Source organism: Camarhynchus parvulus, chromosome 8 (assembly GCF_901933205.1).
Source record: "Camarhynchus parvulus chromosome 8, STF_HiC, whole genome shotgun sequence".
Classification (NCBI taxonomy): Eukaryota; Metazoa; Chordata; class Aves; order Passeriformes; family Thraupidae; genus Camarhynchus; species Camarhynchus parvulus.
In genome coordinates this window covers 132,536-151,707 of record NC_044578.1, presented here as the reverse complement: position 1 = coordinate 151,707, position 19,172 = coordinate 132,536, and the positions used below count along the sequence as shown (strand labels likewise).

Genomic DNA, 19,172 nt, shown 5'->3' with positions numbered 1-19,172 from the left:
AAGTGTGAGACAATAAATTGTAGCACTTTAATAAACATGTGATTCCCTGGAGAGATAAAAAATTTTAAAAAGAGAGGTGTCATTGTGGTCTGCATGCCAGATTGCTTCTGTGTTTCTGCCCTGTTACTCACTGTTCCCTCTGTGTTTACTGGAATAAATGGGCAGGTCTTCTGCACCTCTCTGCAGCTGGATGCCATGTCTCCCACTGGCTTCGGCAGCAACCCCAGGATCACCTGGGGACAACACCAGGTGCTGCTTGGCAGGGCCAGCTGAGCCCAAGGGGCTGCCCATGGGGTGCCCCACAGCGAGCCAGCACAGCCAAGGGCACACTGAGGAGCGAGAGCCCCAGCCCTGCCGCTGGCACTGCCCAGTGACAGCCTGGGCAGCTGGCCCTGCCAGGGCTCAGCAGGGTGCTGGGCCAGAGCTGAGAGCCAGGGTGGGCTCTGCCCCAGCAGCCCTGCGCACCAGGGCTCGACAGCAGCACAGGAACAGCTGCCACAGGCAGAGCCCCCAGGCCCCGCGCGCTCCCAGCTCTCCTCACCTGCTTCCCTTTGATACAAGCGCGCACGGGCTGGTTCCCTTGGAGTCAGGTAGAAGCTCAAGGATTCTTTTTTACCCTCTGTGATTTCACCCACAGCTACCCAGGGAATCAGGTTGTATAAATATTGACAAAGAAATATACATAACAAAAATATTTATCATTTCTGTTTCACTCAGCACTGAAATTTTGCTTCAGGATATGAGGTGTCTGTTTCAGTGAATCTGCTCATTAGTAGACAAAACAAACAGGATTATAAGATTTGTTTTTTAAACAGTATCCGTGATGCATACCCTGGTTTAGAAACTGTCCCACTGACACCGAGGCCTGAGGAGTCCTTTAACAGAACACAGTCCCTGCCCTGGGGGAGCCGGCAGTGCCTGGCTCCCTGCTCTGGGCAGCACTGCACAGAGGAGCTGACAACACTGCTGATTGAATGGAGCTTGGTGGGAGCTTACTGGGGCAGATGCAGAGCAATAAATGCATTCATAAGTATCTTATTCTGACTATATTTAACAAAAAAGCTATTTTTCCTGGACTGTCCTTCCTAGGAGATTCCACACAGACTGGAGTATGAGTAAATATTGAAATGCACACTGGGATTCTCAGCGTAGCACCAGAACAACACCATTCCCAATCCAGCCAGAGGAATTTCACTGCTAACAGTACAACATATGGAAGAAGCACAGCGCCCAAGTCAGAGTAACTGGAGCCCTAAGCAAGATGTCAGTCTCAGCCCATAACTGGCTGCAGCCCAAAAGAGAGCAGGTACAGCAGAACCGCTGTGATCCCCAGTGCCTGCCACTCCTTTCCCATCAGTGCCATTCCACCTTGACCAGGAGCCTGGTGAACAGAGCTTAGAGCAGACTGAGGGTCCTGTTCTTGACAACCTCAAACAGCAGTTTGGTTTACTGAGTCAGTTTTCTACCATCTGCCATAAAGAAAATAAGGGGAACCATGCTGTATTTGTATGAGCTGCTCAATTCCTATGCCATCCAGGCAAAACAGGAGCCCATGTTATTTCTGTCATTAGTTATAATTAGAGAATTCTAATCAACCCCCTGCCTGCCTCAGTACTCAAGTGTTTGAACTGCAATTTTACTTGTGTTCTTCATTAAGCAGAGGGAAAAAGGAAAAGAAATTCATTCATGAAATTTCCATCCATATCAAAGTCTTTTATTTTAGGATTTACTTCGAACTTACGTATCTTTAGACCTCTTAAACAGAAATACAGTCTCTTCCTCTACCATTCTCTTTCATGTAATATCTTTGTAATGTCTATTAAAGAGCAGAGAATTCTCATTCCTCTGTTGAAGTAACTACAGGAGTTTGATGCAGAGATGAAGAAGAAATATTAAGAGAACGTAAAGATCTTTAAGATAACCAGAGGTATTTATTGCACATACTTTCTGGTGCAGAAGGTCAAAATTACTTAAAAATCTTCCACATCTTAAGTCCCAGCTATTTCCAATAGATGGAACTGATGACATAATTACTAGTGATTAAATTTTAATATTTATTAGTGAAGGATCTTAAAAGACACAGGTTAGCAGCATCAAGCCCAGAGTGAAATCTTCACCAGGACTGCCCAGATGCCATGACACCAAATTTCACTTCCACCCACTCCACTGTTTTGACACTGGGTGTCATAGATTTCACAGGTTGCTGAATTTTAGAGGTTCCTAGAGACCAGAGAGAGAGAGATAAATAATCATCCTTTTACTCCATCGTAGGCTTGCCAGAAAACGTACCATCTATGCGAGCTACATCAATCAAGGCTTCTTTTAAGCCATGTGTTTCTCTCTTTTTTCACAAGCAGAACCACATGCTACTAAGAGAGAGTCGAGGAGACCAAGCCACCTGAGCCTGACATACTGACATTTGCTGGACATTGATACAAGAGACTTACACAGCAGATTCAGACACCAAGCTGATCAAGGGATGTAAAATTGATGAAAAACTGCACAAAAGGTTCTGTTTTAGAAAAGATCACTCAACTGCTGACTGTGATATTAGCAAGACCTGCTAGCCAAATATCAGAGGGGAATACCTTTTTTTTCCCCCAGAAACCCAGGACAGTTTATTCAGAATTTGGCCTCAGACACAGCTAATTGCCTATATACTTTAAAGAACTAGTAAAATTTAATAAACATTTCATGCTGCCGTGTGGAGAAGAAAAGTCCTCTGAACCTAGAATAGGCAGAACCTCAGAGAGGATCATGTCCTAAAATATACCCATATATAAAACATGCGGCCAAACTGCCAGCCCTGAAATCCCTGCAGTGTGCTGTGAACTCCAGCAGTAATTGGGGCAAGATTTACTGGATTCAAGGAGCTCAATGTTACCAAGTATGCATCTTGGTATCATTTCCAAAGAGGCTTTCCAGACTGGAATGAGAAAGGGTGACGCCATACATCAGCAACAGCCTCACCCTCTTTCTGGAAAAAAGTCTGCTGTGTTCACATCTAGCCTGGGTCTGCAGTTCCCTTACCTGTTGCATGGTTTTTCTTAGCTGTAGCCAGAGCCTCGATTCTTCCCCAAGATCCCCAAAAGCCTGTTCCATTTTGTGGGAAAGTGTCTCAGGTATCAAGCAGGTACAAATGTATGACCAAACACATGTTTTTCAAAAGGCACCTGGTAGAACAGCAGGCAAATAAAAAATGTTTTTAGCATTGGCCATCTCCTGAATTTCACCCACACAGGAAATGGAAAATGTTCTCTCTGCAAAGTTAGACAGGAAAAAATGGACCCAGATTTCAGCTCTATTTTTTGACAAATCAGGCTAAACATCTGGGAAATTCAAATCCCCTATAAGGACAAGGACAGTTTTAAACTCTACTTACATTTGTCAGAAATACTAAAAGTCTTAAGTTTACCCTGAAGGATAGACATTTCATTTTATTCACCCTGAAACAAAGGGATGATAAGAAGCACCACCCAAGTGAGGAATAAACACAAGTATACAAAGTCAGGATCATCTGAGAATCTTAAAAATGCAGATGGAGCTTGGAGACAGACCCCTAAATTTTAAACTTCTACCAAGAAAAAAAAATGTTGCATGTTGGTCTTCAAATTTAAAGTGAATGGGTGCATACTGATGTTTATGAGGATGCAATAAAGGAATGGTAGATTAGAAAAAAAGGTTAATATGGAATTATCTGGTTACAAATGTAACTAATGCAAACAGTACATCAAAAGAAAATAGGAAACAATTCCAGTCTGTGAAACATTTTGATTTAAAAACAGCTGATTTCAGCAAGCAAACTCAACCTAATTCAGTTACTTATGAAAGGGGGGGAAAAAAGTTGTCTTTTCAGGAAATCTTTAGAGTTACTGATTTACTGAAATTTGACAAAGGACTGATAATGAAACATTTGAAGAAGATGTTGTGGTGGGAGATTCAGCAGAGTTCAAGCCTCAATAGTCTGGAATTAGGATCAAAAGCCTCCAAATACTGTTACTATCCTCAGTTTCCTAAAACTTGTGGAATTTATCATGTCCTTAGATGTAGCAATGGAAAGAATATTTTCCTGTGTAAACATATTTGGACAGAGTTCAGAAAACTGGTGAACACAGGTTTTTCTGGGACTGGGCTTAAAGTTAAAGCCAATGTCAAAAAATGCATGAAAAACTTTCTTGTTTAATTCAAAACATCCATGACACGTGAGAGCAGAAAGCAGTAGTCCAAACAACAACATTATTAATGAAACAAAGTTGTATATTTGAAGACAGTGAAAACATACACTAGAGGGAAAAGTACATGTCACAACAGGGAGCTGCTGCTTCCCTAAAACACTTCTTCAGAGGATTTCCCCTTGCTTTTCAGGCAGTCTGTTTCTTTCATGCAAGAAAGAGACAAACTCACCAAGTGTCGGAGCAAGCAGTGCTGTTCTGGACGCATAGCATGGCCTGGGTAATCCATGGCAGGAAGGGAGTGTGGGAGTGCATGGAGCTTCAGGCTGGAAATGCTGGAGGGCAGAAGTGGGGCCTGCTGGCACCTGCTTTCAAACTCCTCCTAGACTGCTACTTCCAACAACTTCCCTGAGAAGCCATCTTCTGTAGCAAGGAAACGCTACTGACCAAGTAGAAACACCACGTATCCATTCAGGGGAAAATAATCTGCCTTTTTGTTGGGAACCAAAAAAATATGTGCAATGAGAAAAAATAAGGCAGTCACACATCATGTCTGACACAAAGCCCCAATCCATCACCATCACTTGGGGTTTGGCTGTCTCCAACCTGCAGCCACTCCTCACTGTGGCATCTCAGGCTCCCACAGGCAGCATGGGGAGCTGGTGCCTTTCTGCAGGGTGTACGGGTGCCAGGACGAGCTCTGGGAATGCCACCCATGCCAGGAGGTGCTCTGAGCTGAAGCTGGGACCTACAGCCTGTTGGTGGCCCTGCCACTGCAGGTCGCAGCTCCTCCCAGGGCCACACGGGACAGGGAGCAGCTGCGCCAGCCCATGCTCTGGGGACAGCAGGACTGGGAAGCCAGCCTTGCTCCAGCTGCTGTCGCACCATGCCTGCTGCGGAGAGGTGGGACGTGGCTACCAGACAGGGAAGGGATGAAGTTTTAGCTTTGCATTTGCCACCTCGTTAGCCCCATGCTCCCAGTTGCTCCGGCGTTCCTCAGCACTCGGGCTGCCCAGATGATTGTGTCATGCGAGCAGCAGGCTGCACAGATGTCAGATGTCACGCTCTATCTGATGAAGAGGTCTCTGCCTCAGGCTGTTTATATATAACCTACCAGAATTTCCTGCTGCATGATGAAATAATTAGGGGGCCCTCATGAAGGGAACAATGTTGTGAGTAGGTTGCAAAGGCATTACACATACAAAAAAGAAAATTCTAGGCATTTTCCTTATCTGTGATACAATCTTCTAAGACTCCTTATATACCAACTTGTATAATTCAACTTGTTTGTATTATTTCTTTTAATGTTCTTCATACAGATGCTAAATGAAGGCTTCAAAAAGTTCAGCAGCGGTCTTTCCTTTGTGCTCAGATTACACAGTAGGAATAACAGCATGGGAAAACCAGAAAAAAATGGAGATTTATTTGTTTGTTTTAAATCAAGATTGCTTTTTGCATCTTAAGTTGGTGAACTCTAAACTGCGGATAGCTTAATAGAAGCTGATCCTGTCATCAGACTCATTTTGTGGCGCTCTATGTTTTCTAATCTCTATTTTTCTAATCAGTTTTAATTTACAACTGGTTTTATCCATAAAGAGATCACCTATATGCCCAGAGACACTCCATGTGCTGCTTCATCTCCAGCCCACTACACTACAAAAGCAGCTGGATTATATCCTCAGCTGCAGTCTGGATCAGCTTCCCTCTGATTGTCAAGCTTTCAAGTAAAACTTAGGAAGCTGAGGTTTTAAACCTCCTGTGCCCTAAACGTGTCCAAGACAGTTGAACTGGGCAATTCTGCTGGCTGGCAGCAGAGGAGAAACCAGCCCAGGAGGGAGGCTGGCACGGAGGTCTGTCCAGAAACACCCCCAAAGTGGAGAACCCTGCAGCCAGTCAGCCCTGCCAGGGCTGTGCCAGAGCCCTCATCCTCTGCTCTGTGGTCCAGAGCTCAGGTCACCAGGAGCTGCTGGCAGTGAACATGGCCAGCTGGACACACTGGGCCCTCCAAAACCTCCTGGGGCCTCACTAACCCAGTTTTAATGAGGTCAGCACATCTGAGGTAAAGTTGGAAATCATCTTAGGGGAGAAAGTTTGTTGAATATTTGGCATTGGAGTAGGCTGCCCAGAGAGACTGTGAAGATACTCGTTGTCATTTGTTTTGAGAGTACAAAAGTACTCAATAGACCTCATGGTTCGAATTAAGAAAATGAATGAATATCCATTTTCAGATTGGGTGTGTAACTCATAGCCAACCACCTAGCCTGGATTTAGACTTCCTCTGGGGAAAGCATGAATAAGTAATAAACATGTAATTAAACAATCAAAAATATGTGCAGAGAGTTAATCAATGGGGTATTCTCAGAGAAGTGCAGTAGGAAACAAGGATATGCTGAAGAAACACCTAGACATGATAAACGAATAAGTCAGCTTTTTTTGTAAATTCCTCATATCACAAAGTCATTAGATAATTTTAATTAGAAGGAACCTTAGAAGATGATCTCGGGACCTGTACTCAATGGAGGGACACTTTGAAAGCAGATCAGGTTTGAATGTCTCCAAAGATGGCAGCAGCCACCACATTATTTACCTGTACTGCTCAACCCTTCCAACAAAGCATCTGTGTGAATCTCTGTGACCCACAGTTACACAGAATGTCAGCAATAAACCAAACACACATACTCATAAACAACTAGCATAAGCTGCTGACCAGCCAGCCCCTGTGGGAGGGAACCAGTGGGGCACACTGAGGATACCTCAGCCTCTCCGCAAGTGGCTGTGGGGGGCTTGGCTGCTACCAAGATCAAACCACAGCAATCATGCTGGACCTCAGTATAGAGCAAACCAGGATGAGCCATGTCACCTTTTTACTTCTTTCACACCCTCAAACAATGCATCAAGACATACCAAAAATCTTTTCAGAATTCAGAATCAACCTATCTTCCAAATAGTTCAAACAATTGCCACAAGTCTATCACATTTACTTTGCTTAATTCAAATGACCCCAAATAATTGGAAATAGGATAACAGGATAAGACAAGTTTTCTGTGTGGTCACCATCTATATGTTCATGGTTAGGGAAACTAGATCCATGCTTTTATTAGAACACAGCATGGAAAAGAAATTGACATTTCCCAAGTATCAAAACGTACATATGTCACTGTTCTACAGATACATAATATAAAACAGTTTCTAAATTATCATTGCCTTCCTATGTCTATTTAGCATCTCTGTCTTCCTTTACCCATCGTCTTGTCTAAATAGATTCTGTCTTTCACTAAGCAATGGTTCAGGCACAATAAACAGACACTTGTTTGAGTGTGTTGTCTCTATAGGTATCAGTTCACATTAACACCTCTGAAGTTAGGTTTGTATATAGCACAGCTTACAGCACTACCAAGGTAATCAATCTTAAAGGTTGAAATAAAACAACATTTCTTTGATTTTAGTTTTCCTTTCAGCTCACTATTTAATAGCTTCCTTAAATATATCAAGGAGATAGACATTCATTTTTTCGCAACCATTAAAATCATACAAGCCCTGAACATCAGCGGAGGCTCTGGGTGGGGGCACATGGGAGGTAGGAGTGCATCTCATACCAAGAGCAGCAGCATTCTACCTCCTCTGAACCAGACAGCAATGTATTCCACTGTGCTGCTATTCAGCCACTGCCAGTTCATTTTAAGTTCCTTATTCTCAGTGCACATTCAAGAAAGAAGAAAAAGGCCATAAGAGAAGGAAATTTTTGCTGCTCATGTATTTGAAGACTACAACCATAACAGACATCAAGCCACCTATCATCAAGGCCAGGACACCCTCGACAGCAGTCATTCCTCTCTGTAAGGGAAAATCAGCAATGATATGTGATGATGGAAGGCTTTGCCTTCCTCAAGGGCCAATTTAGCACAGCAGGAGAAAAGTAGCTCAGGCAATATGCATCTCAAAGCAGAAGAAAAATTTAAGGCAGGAAGAGGAAGACTGGCTTTGGAAAGGAGAGTAAGGGATGAAATCAGTAGCACTAATTGTGGGAAGGATAACCATGAAAAGGGCAGTGGATAAAGTGGAGAAAATTTAGTCCTTGCAGTTTTTTAGTGTATGGGATACCTGGACTGAGAAAGCTGGGAGAAAACTAGGGTTGGAGCCTAGACAAGTGTAAGTTACAAGAACAGCTGTTTCTTTGTTCAGCTGCTTTCTACCAAAAGGCAAAAAACCTTCAAGAAGCCAATACCTGCGTGTCAGATATCTTGCAGCAGGCTTGCAGAGCTATGGTTCTCACTGAGTTCTGACTTCATCACTCAACTGCGAATACCTTGCTAGGGCAAATAAACAGGAGCTGCTTCTGGTCCAGCATGTTTGTCCCCAAACCCAGCCCAGATGAGGCTGTCTCCCTGGTTGTCCATCCACCCTTCTGGCCCGTGTTTGGCACAACCTCTTCCACACAGGGCCATCTCTTTCTTGCCTAGGCAGAATTCTGCATGGTGATGCCCAGCTAACGAGAGCATGCTCACACCGCACCACTCGTGTGCACCACGTGCTCTGGGGTGGCACCGTGCTAGACCCCAATCCTCTAGGACCCCAGGCGAGTCATTAATTTCCCTACACCTCTGTTTCTGCCTCCATTAAATTTTACTGACTTATCTTACACAGCTGAGAAGAAAAATTATTAAATTAGCAATTAAAAATTGTGGAGAATTCCCTTCACCACTGTCTGCTGCCAGAGCCATGGAACTGTATCCTAAACAATTTGCAAGTCCTATTAGTGCCTGTTTTTTGAATAAATTATTTGTTGAATGAGCACCATCCTTTGACCTCTAATTCGTAACATCAAGTTACAACTTCTGCCAAAATGTGCATATTAAACAAAAACCCAGTAGTGGTAGGATAAAGGAACAACAAAGCCTTATACAAATTAAATATGATCATTTGAAGTTGATGTATGTTACACAAAATTTTTCGCCTATTGTGCTCTGTCCTTCAACCCAAAAATTTCATAAACTGAAATTTTTTCCAAGTTTCTATGGATTTAGGCAGTCCATTTGAAAATGGACTTCCCCCTGTCCTGTAGGCAAAGGATACAAAACAGAGACAAGTCCATTTTTCCAGGCTCACAGGAAATTTTGTCTTGGTGGTCCACTAAATCCCATATATTGAGGGACAATACTGAAATGTTTTCAGTGTGAAGAGGACTCTAGTCTAGGGGAAACCTGAACTCCTTTGTTGCCTGTCCCCATGATTTTTGTGATTGATTATATATATCCTTATCTTAGTTTTAAGCTATTCTTAGTTTTCATTTGCAACATTTCTAAGCCCTTTTCTGATAATCATTTTATTCCCTTGTTTTCATTTTGTTTGGCAACAGCTGAGCTGGCAGCAAGCCCAAAGCCTGGTAAATGACAAATCACTACCAGATGAAGCTGTGAGTTTTACACAGAGCATGTCTTCTAGCCATGGAATACTTTTGAGGCCCAATAAAAATTACTGAACTGACTGAGAAGCCAAGTTAAAGCCTTTTACATGAAGGCCTGACATTAACAAAAAAACAGATTAATTCTCCAATCAGTGAAGCTAGTGATTGGGCTAATGGAGCCCCTGAAAAGCTGAAGAATCAGAAGCAGAGATAGAAATGCAAATCCTTAGCAGGGCCCCCAGACAGGGTTTAACACTTGCTGCCTCACAGGAGCAGGAAAGACCCTCTGTTCCTCAAGCAAGAAGGCAGTCACAAACCAAAATGATCCTCAAGAAGCACTAATCCCCCTTCCATCCTCCATGTCCAAGTTGCAGCTCTGTGCCAGGTTACCCCCCTGCAGAGCAGCTCAGCACTGGGCTGACATGGGCACAGAGAGCTCCTCAGCAATCCAGCACTTGGGCCAGAGAGGAAAGTGACACTCGACAGAATTCCTGCTGCTAATACCCATGACAAATCCTTCCCTGCAGACTGTATCCCCTCAGAGGGTCAGCCCCCAAAGTGGGCTGAAGTTAGGATTGGGAAAAAGGATGTTTCCCCTGGGTACCCTCCAAGCAGGCCAACACTGCCTTTTTCCCAGGAGTCCTCCCTGCAGTCTTGTGAACCCAGCATTGAAGCCACAAGGCACAGAATGTGAATGCTTTCCCGAACCTTGTTTCATTCTTCCCAGGTTGACACCTCAGGACATCACCTTTTGTTACCCAAAATTATCAGACAAGAGCTGAGGAAAGCCTCCTTGCAAAAATGTTTCCCTGTCTTTTGCTAGGTAGGTGCTTTAATCATGGGTTTGGAACTCACAGTACCCTTGCAGGTTGTGTAGAGAGGATCATTGCTTACTCTAGTAATACAGACAGAGAGGCCTGAATTTCTGCGAGTTGTAATTTTGTAGTAGATATAGAATGATAGAGTGGATGCAAACCAACAGTGCTCTGAGTCACATAACATAGGCTGGACAGCATCTGGCTGTGGACATAGCCAAAAGATGTAAAGTGAAGCCGTCAGAGTCCTGAACATTCCTGAGGTGCACCCTTCCCAGACTGTCATAGTGGATGATATATCCATGCAATGAATGTTGCAAAGTAACATCAGAGGGGAAGGAAAAATCTCAATAAAAAAGGAGTGTTTGGCTATAACCCTGTGTACCTGGATGTCACACGACAACAAAAATTCCCTGCAGCCTCTCCCCTGGGCTTCCATGGAGAAGGCCTCCCATAGGCACCCATTGCACCCAAGTGTAAAAGCAATGGGCAGCACCCATGGTCCGCAGGAACACGGGCCAGAGAGCCCCAGCACTGCCACTGCAGAAAGCTGGAAGGTAGAGGTGAGAGCAGCCTCAAAGGATTAAGTCCAGACAATACTTTCCTGTCCTGGGGGCGTCAGACACAGTCTGGGAGAGGCCTGTCAGCCTTCATTGGCCACAGGTAATGGTATAGGGTAATTTCTCCTGATAATGTCACTGGAAGAGGAAATCCTGCAGACTAAACTCATTAAAGTCTGAGGGGAGCACTGTGAGGGGCTCTTTCTGCAGGAAGAAGGACTGTAGGCTGGGTTTGTCTGGGTGGGAGAGCATCTCTTTTGGCATATGGTTGGAAAGCTCTCAGGGATTTCAAACACCCTTCTTTGGCATATGTCAGCCTTAAAGTCCAAGTTTTCACTTCAAAGTCAAAACGCATCCTTCCTTCCAAAATGCAGCCCCCCAAGGGAAAACAAAAATACCAAAGGGAAATGGTAGATTAGTGCTCAAGAGCCAGTAATTTAGAGGCAATTGAGCAACTGTCATTCATTTGCACTCTTATATCAAGCAAGCAAATAAGTAAGACACTATATTGCTGTAAGTGCTTGTTCCAGAGGCTGTTAGGGCTTTGAATCAAGACTGATAATGCCTTGAGTTACTGAAGGGCAATGTCACCTGCCCAAAACAAGCACTGTTATCTCTACAAGGCACCTGAGGTACACACAGGATTTAGCACCTAGCTCTCCCCTCCTCTGTGCTTCCTCAGGTCTGGAGTGAGGCCCCTGTGACACAGGCAGGAGAGGGCACCACGACACACGGCTGTCCATGGGGTGAGCAGCCAGTGCCCACGGCGCACCCATCGTATGGGCAGCCCTGCCAGCCCTGCAACCACCAGCTGTTTTGACCCCAATAGAGTGCACACACTGGGTGTTCTACACTTTGGCCCACACCTGGTCTCTGACTCTGAAGTGTTGACCTGCACATTGGCAACAGATTTGAGAAAACGTGAATTTCCTTCTCTTCTGAGAAGCACAGTAGGACAACTTATCTCAACAGAAAAATGCCCTTGATTTCAAAAACAAGGCAGCCTGATCCCTCATCTTTTGTAGGAAAATATTTTGACAGTGTAACAGATGAAATTAGCTAAAGCTAGGATGACTGGCACTTAATCTGATAATCCCTCCAGAAAGAATTACCTTGAAAATATCTGATAAAATTTGTTCCGTGTTTGTCTCTGCTGTGGCAGTGCAGGCACAGCCCAGCTGGCATGCAGCTCTGACCTGGCCATCTGCTGAGGCAGCGAGACCTGGGGACAGCGTCCTGCTCACAATCCTCTCCTGCGTCGGCACAGCCATCCCACTCCTTCCTCCACAACACAGCTGGTTTCCACACATCTTGAGAAACATGAGACTTGACACAGGCAAAATTCAGTTAACTGACTAGAGAACTTCAGCTTCATCTCAACACAACAAAACAATTGTGACTTTCGTCAGCACCAGTCAGAAAGTTTCTGATGGACAAGTACTTTAAAAATCAGCTTGCCACAAGTGAAACAATTTAGGGAAACAATATGTCACTTTTGCAGAATGTTAAGCTTCCTCCAGTGTCCCATTTGCAGAGGAAGATATTACGTCCCTAACTGCATCCATGATTCTTCCAATGCTTTCCTAAAATAATTGTTTTTATTTGGGAACTTAAATGGAAGGAGGCATACATATGTAGTGCAGAATATATTTGAATCATCACTCCTATGTACTAAGCTGGTCTAATTCTGTTTCCTTCTTCATTCCTGACAATGGACTTTAAAGCCATTTGCATCAGATCCATGAGTTCATGCTTTTGCCCAGATATTACCTCACACCTAAAATGAGAGAAAGAGGGTTGTAAACAGACAAATCCTGCACCAATGTGACCCACGGGCACTCAGCATAGAAGGACAGTCCTTCAGGTGACCCTGAAGGAGGTGAGAGCTGTTCTCTCTGCTGGACCAAGCTGGAAGGAGCCTCCTGGCACACCATGAGATGCACCTGGCTAAAGACTGACACAAACCCTGAAGAATGCATTTTGTGGGAGCAGATGACCTCAACTGAGCTTCAAAATTATGAACTTTTGTTGGAGAAGGTGTTTAACTGTTCTCTGAAAGTAAGGCAGGAGGAATATTTTGCCTCATCCCATGAGAAAATGAAAGACGTTGTGGCCATTGAAACCACAAAGACACACTTGGAGAGCAGGCTGTCCTATCTTAACTACTCTTGGTATCAAAATGCAACTGGTGCTTACACAGAGTGAGTAAAAGTTCATTTGCCAAATGAAACTGGTGAAAACATACTTGGTTCTTAATTTTCTCTTACAGTAAAACCAGAGTTTCTACAAACCCTGAAAGACAGCAGAGCTAGAATGAAGGAATGCTTCAACTACACCAAGCAGAACTCTTTAGTGATATGAACTTCAGAGAAAGGAGGATTCAGGAATATACTTAATATGATTTATTAAAATTGACCCTGAAAATAAATTCTATTTCTCTTACATACCTATTTTGAAACATGGAGGCTTTTTCCACTTAAATAAAACTGTTTCTGTATTTGAGGTCTTAATTATATAATTAGTAACAACAACAAATTAAAATGAATTAATCCCATTCTGATTTATTTTGCTTGCAGTGTTAAATAAGAGGTACACAAAACACAATTAAGTAATTTTAAGTCTTCTCTTTAAATCCTAATCAGAAATTGCCACATCTAGATAAAGCCAAACCGAAACAAATCTTTTAATTTGTTATGAACTGAGAAGTGTGTAAAGTGTGCAGTGCCCACTGACTCCAAGATAAATACTTCCACTGCTTCTTAGTATTTCTGGCTAAAACAATTGCTCAACAATTTCAGGACTGTGCAAAGATGATTACACAGAATCTACTACATAGAATAATTAGTGCAAGAAAGCTTTAACTACAGTGTACAATATACAGACAGACATAAGCCTGAGGATGGGGAAGGTCTGACACTTGCTAAAATAAAGAGAGGAATGGTTTGTAGACTTGCACTGATATCTCCCTCATGTTGTGTACTGACATTTCTGCATGCACCTCACCCCCAGGCAGCCTGCTTTGTTCTTTTTTAAGCACGCAGATAGAACCCGGACTTATGTCTCTAGCTAAGGCATTGCACACGCCCAGGTAAAGCTCGGGCACGTGGCCCACAGACCCCATTCGAGGGTCAAAGCCCTCCCTCAGCTGACAGCAGGCACAGACAGATGTGAGCACTGAAACAAGTAGAGGCTGTGCAGCAGGGCTGGGGCACGGTGCCCAGCACTGCCAGAGCCAGGGCTTCTGGCTGCGCTGGCACAGGCTGTGCCACAGGGACGCAGCACCAGCAGAAACACACGAAAGCTGTGCATGTCCCCAGGGCAGTGGGGACACCTCAGCTGCTGGCCATGTGACTGCACCAGAGAACAGAGCCTCACATTTCTTCCCATCCCATATACCATATCATGTGCATGCGACTAGTAGAGGTCCAAGAGTTATTGGGCTGTTTTGGGTGTTCTAAATCAGCCCACCTGTGCACACGCAGAGACACTAACTGTCTGCCCACAGATGTACATGTGTCCCACCAATGCCCATTGACACTCATGGGGTAAGTCCTGGCACGGAAGTCGGTAACCCCAGCACAAATCAGAAAAGAAATATAAGATGAAGCAGATTATTTGTTGGATGGTCCGGCTGCTCTCCCACCACCTTGATGCAGTTTGTCTCATCTCATTTTTCTCCAAGTGGTGCCTAGATTTCTCCCCTGTATGGGTGGACAAACCTCTCCCCTGAAGATGGCAAATGTGACCCTGCACTGTTGGGCTGCTCCTAAAGCCTGTTGAGAGCCAAAGCTTGCAGCTGTGTGCAGCACAAATGAGAAGGTCAAGAAAGGGAATCAATATAGCTGTTGATTTTCAGGCAGCCTGAGCACCAGAGAGAAAGCGTTGTTCCCTTGGAATGCACCAAAGATACAACCAATGCTAACCACAAATTCTCCACATGGCAAAAAACAGCATAAAATAAACATTGCAGAGACAGCTCTTAACTATTCCCAGGGCATCAGGCAATGAGGAAGGTACCTCATCTGCCAGTTTGGCAAGCATATCAGTGAACTGTGTCCCCTCAAGAAGTGTCATCATAGACCACACCAATTACCTTCTTACTGCAGGGATGAGTCCTAACTAGTGCCTCTGTTTGCTCCAGTAGATGTATTTGTGGTTAGATGGGCACTGCATATTTGACATTTTCATTTCTCTGCTGTACCAATCAACAATCTTAACCTACATTCACTATTCATTTAATATGGGAAGGACTCCTTCACTATACCAACACCTTCTTTGGTCTTTAGATATAATTGCTGTCTGGTCGGACTTCATGCTTCTTGTATATATCATCTAGTCACACATATCATAGGTGAATAACACATTCATAGCCTCTAGCACTGAATAGAATCCATATGTTCTCCTCTTGTACCCCTGCAGAGATTTAGCAGTCTGAAATACTTCCTATGGGATCATTCATATCCCATTTTAGACCAACATTCAGACATAAAGCAGCATTATGAGAATGTGGGGAACAATCAAACATCAGTATGAAAATCCCCCAAAACACTGGTATGAACTGCAGTGAAGAGAGGATAAATGTAATTTCCATTTCTGAACTCCCTATGATTTTGTCTCACCAGAAAGTGCAGATTTCCACAGTAAAAGCAGAAATATAGCAAAAAACATTGCAGAATATAACCAGTAAACAAGGCAGAGAAGGGCCATGTCTCTCACTCTGCTTGCAGCCACCTAGGAGGCAAAACCAGACAGACCTGATGACCTCACAGCTGCTGCTGTGACAAAGCTGGCAGGCATTCACAGAGTTCTGTGTGTGTTCCACTTGCCAAAACCCTGGGCTCCAGCCCGACTGGGCTCCACACACCGGGAGACTTCCAGTGGGCAGGAGCATGGCAATGTAAGGGCTTCGCTTTTGTGGAAGTGACACAAAATGCTGAGCATGGACCCATTGCATACTTTGTTTTGTAAATCTGCCTCTCAGCGTCACCAGGAGCTGACTGGAGGGGATGTAAGTGTTTGGATATTTATAATAGGGCAGTAGGCTCTATATTATAGTCTGTATAACTGTGATGGCAAGTCAATGTTTCACTGAATTCTAAGTTTTCTTTCATCCCTCAAACTTTCTTTCCCTGAGAGTTGATGAAATAATTTTTCTCCTGCTCAAGCACCAGCATTCAGATTGGTACCAAGGAACAACAAAACATTAAACAATGAAGTGCTGTTGTATGTAAACCCTTTTTCAGGTAATCAGCCAGAGGTGACTCATCTCAACAAGTGTTCCTTGTATCTATTAAAACAAACAGTTGCTTTTAAAATTACTGGCTCCTTCTGTCGCTCTCTTGTCCTTCTGCAATATCAAGTTAGGCAACAAACAGAAGCTTATCTTAGATGACCAGTAAAAAAATCTCATTTTCTGTCAACTTTTGTTGTGGAGTATAAAGAGTACCTAGAGTGCATAATGAGAGCACAACATATCCTGGGCCCCAAAAATGTGATGAGTGGTTTTGTGTAGAGCAGTGGGGTGAATAAGACTGTGTTGTTAACATGCTGCTTAAGTAATCAGCCTCTTCAGTTACACTTTTTTTTTTTACATATGCTCAGTGAAACTTATCCTTAATGTCCTTCAAAAGCAAAGACATGGTAGTTGGGGCGCTGCTGACTTCAGCAGGAATAGGGCTGGATCCAGATTTCCATAATTATAACCAAGGTACCACAAAACAATGATTTTTCCTGCAGCCACCATGTGCTCATAGATGAAAGATGTATTTTAAACACTGACCAGTGTCTTTTCCTGTGTGAACAGGTTAGTTAAAATCAGGAAACAGCTCAAACCAAGCAGGTTGACATATGTAGTTGTGTTAAACTTAACATTATATTTTCCCCATTTTGTCACCTGCCCAAAAGCACTGGAATGCTTTCAGGCACTAAACTCAATAAAAGATGTCTGACCAAAAACATACACTCTTCAGGCTCTTCATTCTCCTCCACATCAACATCCCTCTGGCACCAGCTAAAATTTCCCCACTCAGTTCTGTGTCAGCCAAGAGTTAATGTTGTCATACCAGTTTAAAAATGATAAGCACCAAGAATAATAAGATTTCTCATTTCTACTTAGAACACTGCACTTCTTGCTACTTAAAACCTGCAGCCTCTGCACTTTCCAAATAAATGTATTTTATTTCAGAGTATTACAGTAGCACTTTGTAAACACCAGTTTACATAACTGTAAATCTTGATTTACTTGTAGACATAAGCAAACATTTCGTCAATTGTAACCTGTGGCCAGCAAACCAGAATCTCGTTTCTGGAGGCATTCTGTGTTTTTCAGACCTGGTATGAACGAGTCACCTTTATTTCATTAGCTCCCTTCCCAGTTTGCCCACTTACTAAACAAAACAGCTTAGCTCGCTAGTCCCAAATGTGCTCGATTTTTAACAGATATTTTCACTTTAATACAGACACTTAACACTGTATATCGGGCACAAATCGGCTGGGGAAGAATTTGAAAGATGAATCTGCCCTGAAACTCTGTTTTTTCTCTGAAAAGCATTTGCTGTTCTGTGGGGAACGGAGCTGTCGTTCCTCACAGCGGTGGCTGCCTATGCCCCCTCGGCGGGGGCTGACACCCACCAGGGTGCCTCGGAGCCCAAGGCAGCCTCCTCCGAGGGGACTTGCAGCCGGCGGCGCTGCCCGGCTACCACTCGTCTTTGCCAGGTTCGTCCTCCCGGGCCCCGCTGCTCCCGCCCGCTCTGCCCGGCACAGCCCAGGTGTCCACCGAGCCGCTCCCGCAGCCGACCCGGCCCACCCCGCCCGGCATTGCTCGCCGGCCGTTCTCCGTTGCCGGCCGCTAACTCTCGCCTCGGCCGCCCCCTCTTCACACGTCCTTCCCCGTCATCTCTGTCCTTCCGCCGCCGCAGCCCCGACAGCGATCGCGGCCCACGGGCCGGAGAGGGCTTGTACGAGACCCGAGGCGTGGGCGGTGCGGGACGGGGGCCCGGTGAGCCCGTAGCGGCGCGGGCTGCTCACGGTGCCGGGCAGAGCCCGTGCGCGGAGATCGCGCTCAGCTGGACACGCCGACCGCTCCGCCGTCGGGCGCGACCCCGGACCCACAGGGAAAGGGTTCCGCGGGGCAGCTGGGAGAGTGCAGGGTTTCCACGATACCTGCGCGGGTCCCGGCGCAGCCTCCCCCCTTTCCCGGGCCTCGCGGTGTCCTGCAGAGCAAGCTGTAGGACGAGCAGATAGATGGGTGCGCACGGCCGTCGGTGGCGCTGACCCCAGCCTGGCGCGGCTCCGGACAGAGCAGCTGGGCAGCCTGCGGGGGACAGAGATAACTCCTAGGGAAGCTCTCCTACTGCCGCCCCCCTCGGGTGTTTCCCAAAGGCCGTCCAGGGAGGGGCTACCCGCGCTGCCCTGTCCGTATGGACGACGGCCGAAGCAGCCGAAAACCTTCCGAGTCTACTGCGGCCCCCGGGCCCCGGCCTCCCCCTCACAGGCTATCCCGCCGGCCGGCCCGAGTCTCTTCCAGAGACTCATTATTCATCGCATGAACAGAAGCAAAAGGTGTAAGGCAGGCAGACCCGATATCTTTTGGGCCCTCCAGCGTGGAGTTACTGTGCTCACCAAAACATCCTTACAGGACACCCTTACAATGTTGTGCCTGTGTATGTATAAACAAACCGCCATGGTTTCCAGTTTGTCTTTTCCTTCCTTTACTTTAGGGGCAAAATGCACTTTTACATAATCTGATCGCTGCTCTGATTTCCTGTGTCCCCAGCACTTTCCCAAACTGAGTGACAATTAGCATAGATACTTAAAAAGTCAGCTTCTACATCAAGTGTTCACCACGATTTCAGGAACGCAGAGATGCAACACTTGATTTGAACAGGCACGTCTTGCATCCAGATAATATGTTCAGAGTGCAGAGACCAAGAGTTGAAATTAATGAAGACGTCCCACACTGGTATGTCGAAATTATTCCCTGCACTTCTGGTCGCAGTGCAAGGGCCAGCAGTCTAAAAACATGCAGGGCTGCATCTCGCTGATTCCTTTCTTGCCATCTGCCTCCCCGCCCCAGCTCCCTGTTGAAGGAAGGGAAAAAAATGCTAAAAAAAAAATTTGGAAATTGCATAAAAGTCTTGGTCTTGGTAGGGGAACCACAGACTCAGGAATCCAGTTAGGGAATATGAATTTTTCCCTTTGACTTATCTTGCCACTCACAGCT

General features: G+C 45.0%; 1 protein-coding gene across 1 annotated transcript in view; it reads right to left on the bottom strand.

The window, feature by feature from the left end:
• The window catches only part of CRYZ (crystallin zeta), a 60,543-nt gene that overhangs the window by 39,427 nt on the left and 1,944 nt on the right, over positions 1–19,172 (bottom strand). The window lies entirely within an intron of this gene.